The 12,146-nt window shown below is 46.0% G+C and overlaps 1 protein-coding gene across 1 annotated transcript in view; it reads right to left on the minus strand.

The window, feature by feature from the left end:
* Positions 1–12,146, minus strand: part of AFF2 (ALF transcription elongation factor 2) — a 306,688-nt gene that overhangs the window by 73,701 nt on the left and 220,841 nt on the right. The gene's annotated exons all lie outside the window — the stretch shown is intronic.

Raw genomic sequence — 12,146 nt, forward strand, 5'->3', positions numbered from 1 at the left:
GATAGTTCTGTTAACCAAATCATTTTGATTAACCAGGGCACTTCTTTCCCCAGGCTTGTCAAATATCAAAAGCAGAAATGTAACATTTTTTTTCAGAGATTTTGTTTTTATCATTCACTGGCCACATTATTGTCGTTCAGAATATGAGGTATATTTATGATTTCTGTGGCAGTAAAAATTATTTTAAACATCCTATTTCAGAAGGTTTCACAATATACTTTCACCTAAAAGACAAATCCAATTCGACATGAAGTTTCATTACGAAGCAACGGTTACATGTGATGACCCTGGTTATTGAAAATTGAAATGAAGTGAAGGGAAGCTAACACCAACGTGTATGAGATTCTGTGTTCTTTGAATGACACAAAGAACTCAATATATCTAATCATCTCTGTTATGCCCACTGGGGAACCGAGCTCTGGTGATATTGCACAAGGTTGTTTCTTGATTGCTGGGAACCCAAGTATTAAGCCTTATGCCACTTACATCAGTACTTAAAAAGCTTTGTGTGACTGTTGGATCATGGGAATTGTTCTACTTTCCCTCTCTTGGTTAAAGTAAATAATAGTAATAATCTGGGCACAAAACTCATAAAAGAAGGGTGCCAACCAGTCAGCCCAGGCCAGCATTTTGGCTTCTACGCTTCGTGTCTGAACTATCTCAAACCCAGCAGCAGGCATTGGGCACATCATCCCTGATCGAGTTTTCTCGTGCTCTGACGACTGGCCTAAGCACTGAGACTCTTCACAGGAACACAACAGGGGGAATCATCTCTCTCCTGCCTGTTGTCAGTTTCGCCTGAGAAACTGGAGGGCTAAGACGTGGCATATACTTTGAGGAGCTCCCCCTCCGCTGTTTCCCTCTCTTGCGCATAAAACCATTCTTTCTGGCTCCCCCCACCCCCGACTCAACTCTTCTGTCTTCATGAATCAAATCAGCTTTTAAGTACCTTTCCTCCAGCCCTTCAGAGTCAATGTCACCCCAAGGTTACCAGAGTCCCCTGATGTGTGGCTTCTCCTCCTTCCTTTCTTCCAGTTTCCTCCTTCCAGTTTCCTTCTTCCAGTTTCCTCCTTCCCTTCTTGCATCCTAGAGGCTCAACATATTCTGTTTGTAATATTCTCAATTTCCACTGGGGGGAGGGGTTTGAGAGCTGGGGTACATTTCCGAATTGGGATCTTCTGGTTAGTTGTGCTACACTCTGCCGTCAACATAACTCTGGATTCTTTTTATAGTTAACAAAGGCAACAAGCAGGAAATGATTGCTAGGTGAGCCATGCCTACAAAGGTAGTAGTATGACAGCCTCAATACCCGGTATCACCATCCTGTCTCCCCTTATCCTGCCCTCCCTAATTCTGCCCTGTCGTCGACCCAGGATCTTTGAGGACTTAACTCATTAGGCAAAATGGTTTTTGTTTTTTTATTTTTACTGTTTATTTATTTTGAGACAGAAAGAGAGCCGGGGAGGGGTGGAGAAAGAGGGAGACAGAGGATCCGAAGCAGGCTCTGTGCTGTCAGTGCAAAGCCCAAGGCAGGGCTCGAACTCACCAACCAAGAGATCATGACCTGAGCCAAAGTCAGATGCTCAACCGACTAAGCCACCCAGGGACCCCATGCAAAATGGTTTTATGGCAAGCATTTGAAGTACAAACAATAGTGAGTCCTGCCACTACCAGTAAAATATTTAATGTGCATGTTAAAAGCTACACTTTGATTACTGACCTGTTAGCCAGTAAGTCGCCAAAACAATTCAAAGTAAATTTCCCTAATATGTCCAGTTATTCGACACTGCCTGAAGGGCTGCTAATGAATGTGCTGCCTGAACGAGCAGAAAGATTGGGAACTTGCACAGCACGGGCCTGGCTAACGTGCCACTGGCACCAGAAAACAGTTCGTCCCACACAAAGTTTCCTCTGGAGTGTGTTCCTCATCCAGAGGTGATTTGCCAATAAAATCAGCCTCGATTATTGCGAGCGTGAGAGCAATCCCCGAGGGAGGAGATCAGGCCATTCCATTCTAGGAGATGCTGTATGAGGCAAAAGTAACCTTGTGGTGGTATTATTTCCTGAAACATGCTCTTGTTTTGGTTTCTTTCATACACATTGACATAAAGTGAGGGATCTGCCGAGGTACCGGTGGAGCCATCCAACAACTGCTGGGACTATGGGCCCGTGGGGAAGGCGCTTCTCAGCCTTCCCAGCTCTGAGGAAGAGGACCAGTGTGTGTGTGTTTTGGCACTGGCTGCTGTGTGCCCCATCCTGCTAATTTCTGAGCGTCAGGATGGCCTTTCAAAAAGAGGAGACAGCCTTCCTTGTGGCTTCTGTCATTCTCGAAAATGCTTAATGACATCAAGTGCAGCTGACACCTTTGCCCCTGTGCCTTCCCTTCACGATCAAGAAGGGGGCTATGTCCTGCGGTCGGCAGCTGGGTATAGACCAGGAGAATGAATCATCCGTGAGGTGAAACTCTAGTGCTATAAAGACAGTAAAACTAACTTTAAAATGCCTTGGAGTTAAAACCAATATGGAGTACAGAGTTAGTAACCCACATGAGGGCCAATAACGAGTTCAGTAATTGTCCAAAACATAGAGAAATGACCATGAGATGGATGGATCTAACAGACAGACACATACAGTACGATGGTAACTGCTAAAGTGGACAACGAAGGAGGCTAAAGGGGATGGCGAAGGTACGGGTGGGAGGAACTGCTCTTTTGCACAGGGTGGTTGTCCAATGGTGTCGCTCTTGCACAAAGCCTTTAACATTCCTCTTGGAGCATTCACTATCCACAAGGGAACATCACTATCGTTTTGACCCAATATCCGCGTGCATTTCCTTCGCTGGCTACTTTTTCAACGTCCATGGCTCTGAGTCACCGTCCTGGGCTAGTTTACAAAAGTGAAACCCACTTTCAAAGATTTAGCACCTGTCGCTAAGCACCGGCGGAAGAACCTCCCACGCGTGTGATGGCATTCTCCAAGGGATCTCCCAACAGGCTTTGCGCCCCAATGGCGTCCCTGCAGAAGGGCCCGGCCGTGCTCAGTTCTGTCATGGTCCGGCAGCCTTCATCTGGGTGGATTCAAAACCACACAGCATTTTTCTAGTTGCTACGCGTATGTAAACAGATGTTTCTACGGTGCTAGGAAACAGCAGGGTCTCCCGTTTCCTTTAAGCACCCTCCCCTACAACCCTGTTTCAATCGCGTCAAATCCATTTTTGGCAATAGGTGGGGTTTCAGTTAAATGTGAGCGAGTGTACGTATATATGTGTAGAGGGCATATACACACATCCACACCTATCTTTTTTGTTAAATTTTTTAAAGGTTTTATTGATTTTTGTGAGAGAGACAGAGTGCGGGCAGCGGAGGGGCAGAGAGCGAGGGAGACAGAGAATCCGCAGCAGGCGCCAGGCTCTGATCTGAGCGGTCAGCGCAGAGCCCGACGCGGGGCTCGAGCTCACGAACAGTGAGATCATGGCCTGAGCCAAAGACGGACGCCCGACCGACTGAGCCACCCGGGCGCCCCCACACCTATCTTTCAAGCAGGTTTGCTAGCGTGTCTAATTTGTCACATCACAGCTTGAGGCAAGTGAAACTTTCACTTAGCCAGTGTAGCAATCTGCATCTCTACTGAGTGGAAGGGGGATGGATAAGGGGTGTTTCCAGTGTAGGTGTTATTATTAGCAGACTCCTGGTAGCTCACACTGCGGGGTTTGATGATACACGGTGAGCTTCAGGGCTTCCGTGGAGGTGTACAGTCATAAACTCCCTGAAGCTGCTAAAAAAAAAAAAAATAGAAAAAGCCACAAGGCTTTTCCGAAATATTTTCCCCAACGACGTGGCACGCACGTGTGGGGATATGGTCTTGGAGGAAGGAAAGCGGTCAGATATTAGGGGATGATGAGGACAGAGAAAGAGACACCAAGGAAGAGATTTCAGAACTTCTATAGTTACGGCTGCTCTGTCTGCCTATCACCACCAACTCCATCTTGGATGTAAATCACCACGGGGCAGGAGGGGATACTGAGGCACAGAGTACATAAATGCGTGTGTATACAGAAACTGGGTTCTAATGACATGTAATCTATCCCCGTGCTGTAAATTCTACAAATGGAAACACTTCCCTGTGGAAGAATGGTTTACTTTTTTTTTTTTTTTTTTTTTTAATGTTGGCTCTCTGGATAACTGCTTTTGGTTTAGACAAAAGCTTTAATAAAAGCAGAAACTCTATGCTTCCTATTTCAGTCAACTAAATAATAACTCATGACCCCAGGCTCCTGACTTTGAACATATTTTGTGGTCGATGGAGGGCTGATTTACTGTTTGGAGTCCTGCGTGTAGTTACCATGGGGGCATGCCTCGTTTCCCTAGAAATCAAAATAGCCCTACTGTGCTTACGTCTGTGGCTGATAAAAATACATTCAGAAAGAATTTTTATGTCTGTGCAATGAATTCAGAAAATGAAGCTAGAATAATAATGTTATGTGCCATGCCCAAAATACTAGACGTTTGAATAATGTGAAAGGAACCATATGAAAGCACAGTTTTTAAAAATGTAAGAAACAATCAAGGGTCGATAAAGCCACAAGGGAGCAGCCCAATGCTTAGAGGAACCCTGCGTGCGTGGAGATTGACATAAAAGTCTGCCGAAAAGGATTAGCCAGATCTAATCAGGAAGGATTTGATAGATCTATTTCTCTGCAAACAGTTTAAAAAAGGTTTCTAATCCTTCCCTAACTCTAACCTTTAACTTTCTAGAACAAAAGAATCCTTTTTTGGCATTTTCTTAGTTTTGTCCACACTGTACTGCTCTCCTCTTAATGTCAAAAGCGGGGCCCGAATCTCTGGCTGTGTCCCGGCACGTGCCCCTTCTTTGCTCTCCTGCGAGTCACAAACGTGGTATCATCACCTTCCATCTAGAAAAGTGCCCCCTCTCCTTGGCTGCCTCGACCTCCCAGACACGGCTCACAACACAATCTCTGCTTTCTTCTCGCCATGCCGTTTGCGAGTGCTATCCGGCTCTCTTGAGTGGCTCTCCCTACACGGTTCACCCGGGGACTCCTGTGGAGCGAGGGTGAGCCCACACCGAGCAGGTGCTCGCTTCTTCCTCTGGGCCTCGTGAGATGCCGCACACACTTTCCTCTGCTTTCCTCACAGAGCCTGTCTATTCTGCAGGGCAGCGAGGCGGCCGTTTCCTTAGGAGAGTGAGGACCTTCAGGGCAGACACTCTACCTTACTCCTCTCCCCATCGACCGAGCCTGGAACAGTTCATGTTTGTCCAAAGGACGCACGTGCATGGCTTGCCTGACTTTCTAGCAGATTGGCTACGTGCTTCTGAGTTTTCATCAGCTTTCTGAAAGACTGCCGAACGCTGATGTTAAAATAAAATTGTAGCTGGAAATCGTATGCACCCCAAAGTGGGCTGGGCTGGGTGAACGGATGAAAGAGTTGTCTGTTCTCTTCTAAGCGGCACACGCTAAGAAGCACAGGGTTAGAAAGTTGCCCGGTACTTTATAAAGCACTGGATAAAGGAGTATTTTATGAGTGCTGTCGCTTCACCAATGAATGGGTGCTTTCTACTTCCATTTCATCATCGTGGTCGTTAGCATGTTAACTCACCACCTCAAGAAAAGAGGTGCTCATGATGCTTTCGAAAAGATCGGAGATGCTAATGAGACAAACCAACGAGCTTGCAGTTTTGAAGAAACTCTTCCTTATCGATATAAAGTTACCATAATTGGGGCGCCTGGGTGGCGCAGTCGGTTAAGCGTCCGACTTCAGCCAGGTCACGATCTCGCGGTCCGTGAGTTCGAGTCCCGCGTCAGGCTCTGGGCTGATGGCTCAGAGGCTGGAGCCTGTTTCCGATTCTGTGTCTCCCTCTCTCTCTGCCCCTCCCCCGTTCATGCTCTGTCTCTCTCTGTCCCAAAAATAAATAAACGTTGAAAAAAAAATTAAAAAAAAATAAAGTTACCATAATTGAAGTTGGCATAATTGTTCGAATGCCAGCAAACTTGCTGGTTCGTTAAGATTGGAAACATTTGAGGCCATACTCTAAGAAGACAAACTGGTATAAAAAGTGCGCCAGTAGGACTTCACATTTTTTTTATTTAAAAAAAGTTTTTTAATGTTTCATTTTTGAGAGAGACAGAGCACGAGTGGGGGAGGGGCAGACAGAGAGGGAGACACAGAATCGGAAGCAGGCTCCGGGCCCCGAGCTGTCAGCACCGAGCCCGATGCGGGGCTGAAACTCATGAACCGTGAGATCATGACCTGAGCCAAAGTCTGACGCTCAACCGACTGAGCCACCCAGGCGCCCCGCTCACTAGTAGGACTTTCAAAACCACCAACAAATTTGAAAGTGAACGTGTGTGTCCTAAGAGATGATGAGAAAGAGGCAGCGGGTCCACAGTGGACAGAATTCCCGGCACCCCGGGGTTCTGGGCAGTCATCTGGGATTGCCTCCATGATTCGAGTCCCATTACCAAGTAAAAAGGAGGATGGCCAGAACTTTGGGCTGTGCAGATGCCTGCTGAGACCTTCTGCATCCGATTTTAGCTATCCGGACAACATAAACAGCACCATTTATGCAGCCATTTAAACAGAGGTTTGATTGCTCTCTTTCCTTTAACTACCCTTAAAATGGCCAGAGCTGATTAGAGGCTGCCTAGACTTTGGCTGGTGTCACAGGGAGTGCACTGGGCTGGGTGCCTCACTATCAGGAAATGACTGGGCCTTTATGACGCTCACTGGGGACTGCTGGCTTCACAGATCTCACTCAGAGGGACCTCACCCAAAGCTCCTTTCCATGGCTGACTTGTAAATTGGCCCGCTCATTGCAAATATTCCCATTAGGGACTGGACGTAAGTTATTGGGCCCTGGTTTTCTCAAACTACCTACGGAAGCCACACTCCCGCGGGGTCATCTTATTTCCCATGGCCCTGCGCATCCAGTTCTGTGTTCCACAAAACACTGTGTCAGGTCGGGCTGTCCTCTGGCCAAACACATTTGGGAAAACTTGGCTAAGACAAAGGTAAAGAAGCCTCTTTCTGCAGGACTCCTTCGAGCCTGCATTACTCAAATATGCACAGGGCACTCCAGGAAAGGGTGCTGGAGCCTTTTCTTCCCAAAGGAGAAGACCCCGCAAGACTGATGTTTGGTGGAACACAGTACAGAATCCATTGCTCCATCATTCTGAGACGATGTGGTGATTCCGGCGATGTTCTGCACAGCGGTGATGTGCGTGTGTCCGAGAGCGTCTTAAGAGATAGGGATTCTAACTGCAAAATTACCTCTGGTTGCGAGGGGTCATTTAAATGACTCAACTCAACATTCTTGGGGCCACACCCATCTTCTATCTAACGTATCTCTTTAAGATTCTAATGATGTGGCTTCTTGTCCCTCATTTCACGGGTACACAAGACAGAAATGATGGGAAATGGCATTCTGTGTGTGTGTGTGTGTCAACAGGAGTATTATACATGCGATCTTTACAGTGTGCCTGCTTGTGTGCATCTATATCAAACCTTAACATCAAATATTTCCTAAAATAATTATAAAACAGGATTTCAAGCTTTGGCTTTTTTTCCCCAAGAGGTGGAAGAACCAAACAAATAATGTAGCTGAGGTCTGTGGCAAGGAAGGAACATGTACAACCCCATACCATAAGCTAGTGTTCGATTGAGGACTGGATCCCACCTCTATGGACTCATTGTTTATGTTTAGTAATAGGGGAGTAAATGATGATTCACAGTAACGAGTTAGGGCTCCTCAATGCTGAGGTCCCTAAGTCACCATTTCTTCTGAGCTTTGGTTTCCAACCTGACCTTGCACTGCCTGCCACCTCAGCACCAGTGGCTCAAACCAAGTCTTTAAAGTCCTGGTGCAAATGTCCCTCCCCACTCCCCCTCCCGCCCGCCTTCTCCACCAGCGCTAACTGGAAGCACGTTCTGTCCTTAGAGCTTCCCTTGTACTCTATCTGTTTCCTACTTAACAAACATCTCTCTCTATCTTGTATTTAGTTCTTTACAAACCGATTTTATCTCTCCTACTGGACTCTAAACTCCTCGAGGGTAAGACCTGTGTCAGATTTATTTTTAATTCCCTCAGCATCTATCGCAGTTCCCGGAACGCTGTAGATTCTCAATAAATATTCATTGGGTGAATAAATGAATAATGCACAAACACCATGGGCAGGACAATCTTTGTGGCTATTTGTCAATTTCAATAATGAAACCACCGTATCTGTAAGATGGATTGGCTCGTAAATAAAGCTGTAATTTCCGAAGCAGAGTGGATTCTGATCCTGATTTGTGAAAGACAACAACTACGTTGTTTAACGTTGTTAAAGTGTAAAAGCAAGGGAGAATGTGATGCTTGACAACTGTGCTCGCTCTCCCTCTCTCTCCCTCTCCACCCCCCGCCCCTCCTTTTGGTAACAGATGTCAACCTCGGTTAGATTCAACTCAACTTATTAGTGCATGGCTTTTAGCCAAAAGCAATTCACATTTGCAGAAGTGTACTATCACATATGTCTTAATAACAGAAATGTGTTTTTAAAAAAATGTATGTGATAAGTCACATATGGTAGAAGAAATCTGTACATCTCTCAGGCCTTGTTGTCACAATGAAAGCTTGAAGATAATTGCTGCAGACCATTAACATACAAGTGAAAGTCTCTCTGACACATTAAAGAGCCACAGTTTGAACATACTAATCAAGCTTTGATATCGGCACGGCTCCAGCAGACTGAGAAATATACCAGCATCTCTTGTCCTGATCACTGATCTTAAGAACATTCCATTTTGATTCTTACCCTCAGAGGTAATATTTAATGTTTCAGGGTAGAATCATTAGTGTATCCAGGTACATTATGGGCTTACCTTCACTAAGCATATATTTAATTTCTCCTTTCTATGGAGTGTAATTAATGTGTACCACGGTCCCCCTGTGGTGTCGAAAGAACCTTACAACCATGAAGGCATTAAAAGTAAATTGAACAAGTGCTTGAGAAATGGGGAAGAGGAAGCAAACCCTTGGAGGGGAAAACAGACCAACTAAATGGATATTGTGAGTCATTTACCATCACTGCGATTGAAAGTATGCTTAGCCTTAGTTAGATCTTGGGGAGTAATGGAATTTTGGAACATGCACGTGCCTTTTGCAATATACCCATCTACATACAACTTGGAAGGCTAGCAGTATGCTCTAGCTCTGTGTTCACCGGTTTCTGACACATAGCTGCTCTGTCAATAGGTCTCATACGCGTAATGACTTCAAAGATAGTAAATTAGGAGCGGTCTCTTTGCTCTGAATGAGAAATGAGAATTGGGTGGGACATCATCCTAAGATATCCAGAACCCGTGAAAAGGGCTCAGTAAACACCTGCTCAATGTTTTAAAGGCCAAAAAAAAAGGGGGGGGGCTGATAAGTTTAACTTGCACGGCCATGGAAAAGCTTACATCTGTGCCTTTTTCTTCTCTTTATTTTATTTTTAAAAATTTTTAAACATTTTTATTTATTTTCGACAGACAGAGAGAGAAAGAGCGCAAGCAGGGGAGGGGAAGAGAGAGAGGAAGACACAGAATCTGAAGCAGTCTCCAGGCTCTGAGCTGTCAGCACAGAGCCCAACACAGGGCTCGAACCCATGAACCATGAGATCATGACCCAAGCCGAAGTTGGATGCTTAACTGACTGAGCCACCCAGGCACCCCTGCTTTTATTGTATTTTTTTAAGTTTATTTATTTTGAGAGAGGAGGAGAGACAGAAAGAGAGAGCACAGGAGGGGCAGAGAGAGAGAGAGAGAGAGAGAGAGAGAGAGAGACAGAATTCAAACCAGGATCCAGGCTCTGAGCTGTCAGCACAGAACCTGATGCAGGGCTCAAACCCACCAACCGCGAGATGACTTGAGCTGAAGTCGGACGCTCAACCGATTGAGCCACCCAGGTGCCCCTGTGCCTTTTTCTACCTGACCAATGAGGGCAGGGGTCAGCAATCTTTTTCTGTAAGGGGCCAGGTAGTAAACAGCTTTGGTTATGTGGTTTGTACGGTGTCTGTCGCAACTAATCTCTGCCACTGTAGCACAAAAGGAGGCACAGACAATACGGAAACAAATGAGTGTTGCTGTGTGCCAATATAGCTTTTTTTATAGGCACTGAAATTTGAATTTCATGTAATTTTCACATGTCATGGAATATTCTTTTGATTTCTTTTCCCCAACCATTTGCCAAACCCTGCACCAGACGACGACATCCAATCACACATATGATCACGTGCACCAATGTGCGTTCATGCTTTATTTGTAAATGCCTCCAGACCTCTACTTTTCCAGCAAGACTGTATACACTTTCCATCGTGCGCTCCATCAAATGTCAATTCTGGCACAGAAGATCAAGCCAGTGACTGGTCAGAGGCAAAGCAGCTCGGATGAACCAGAGCAACGTGGGAGTATTTTATATGTGGCGTGAGCCGAGAATAAGAGGGTAGTGGATGACTTCATCTGTCACAACAGACAGCCCCTTCCGGTCTGACACTCTAGTTAGTATACGGCCAACCGTCTCCTGAAGCCTCCAGGCCAGGTTCCCGGAAGGACTGTTTTCTGGGATGTGTCCAACGTGTTGACCTGCTCATTCAGTCACAAAAACATGGGTTGAACCCTTACTCTATTTGAGGTCTCAGTGCACTGCGTGTAACCAAAATTCTCCGTCAGACATCAGAACCAGAAAGAGGACCGCTACGCACAAAACTGTAAAAACTCCGCTTTGGCTATGCTGTCAGGCAGTGTAAATGACCCACGCTCTGGAATTTCTGTCCCTGAGCTAAGGTCTTGAAGAGATCTCTCTTCTTCAAGTGCCCAGCGGTTGTGGCTGGGCGGCTGGGCTAGGCGTCGTGAGCCCGCACGTAGCCCGGTACCCAAAGGCACACCAAGAACAGCATCTTACTTAATTAGAAGACAATTCTAAGCATCTACCAGTTGATTGTGAGGCTTATTACTAAGCAGATTTTCAAATATATTCACACGTAAAAAGCTCCATATTCTATCACTAATCTTCTGGCTCTGCCGTTTTTCCCGTTTTCTCTTTACCATACGACTTATGGTGCTAGACATTAGATGGGAGTCTCGCCGTGAATTAGCCAGAACCCATAATATATATATTGTGCATATATATTGTGTACACACACACACACACATACATTATCTGTAAAATCGAATCCTTACAAGGAGCACGCCAAGATGGAGCCTGGGTCTTACTTCCTATCGGGGGGGGTTTGAACTTGGATATGTCTGCCCCACTGAGGGCCTGGGCTTACCCTCCTCCAGCCCTTGCCCCATCCCCTGTGACCTGGGGCACACATCTGCACACCGGTGGACTGGAGGGAAGGGTGCAATAAGACTAGGGGAAAGAAGATTGCTAATGGCCCACCCAGGGACTAGCAGTTCTGGCCTCGGCCTCATTAGCACCACCCTCTAATCCCGCCACAGGCTGGCGGTAGAGAAGCCTTCAGGGCATAGACAGGAAAGAAATCGGGCTGCAGAGAAGATTTCAACCCCAATCAAACAACCAGCCAGAAACTCAGCTACTGGAAATACTCCCCTAAGACGACTATAGCACAATACATCTCCAGACGACAGAAGCTCCTCGAGAGGCTACAAAAGCCGATAAGGAATATTCTGCGGCCTAAGAAAAATGAATTTGAAAAAGGACACGAAACCTCTTGGAAAAATGAATTAGAGGTTGGATTTAATGGTGTGCTAAACACTACCCCGGTGACTTGGAAAAGCAGCCTTCTTGCCATTGCTATCAGTTGACCCATTCTCCCAGAAACTATTAAAAATCAACGCACTCCCCCCATTTCTGCATTCAGTGCCCACGACAACGGGACAGGGCTACCCTGATTTAACGCGGAGTTCCTTGAGGCGTGATACTGCGAGGCCTGTAACAACCCAGACAGGAGAGCAGGACTTCCCTAGGCCATATGGCTGGTGGGCCTAGTATGCATTAACAGTGCAATCAGATGTCACAAACCCAAATGACAAGGCAAACATCCTTCTTAATTTGAAAGTCTCCCTTCTGGAAGAGGCAGGATGTCCAAGATGTACTATATTTAAAAGAATACGGTGCTGCTTGTTTATAATTTAAGAGTGTCCCAT

This window comes from Lynx rufus, unplaced genomic scaffold (assembly GCF_022079265.1).
Source record: "Lynx rufus isolate CCGP_SWC_20201006 ecotype Redwood Valley unplaced genomic scaffold, mLynRuf1.p SCAF_46, whole genome shotgun sequence".
Lineage (NCBI taxonomy): Eukaryota > Metazoa > Chordata > Mammalia > Carnivora > Felidae > Lynx > Lynx rufus.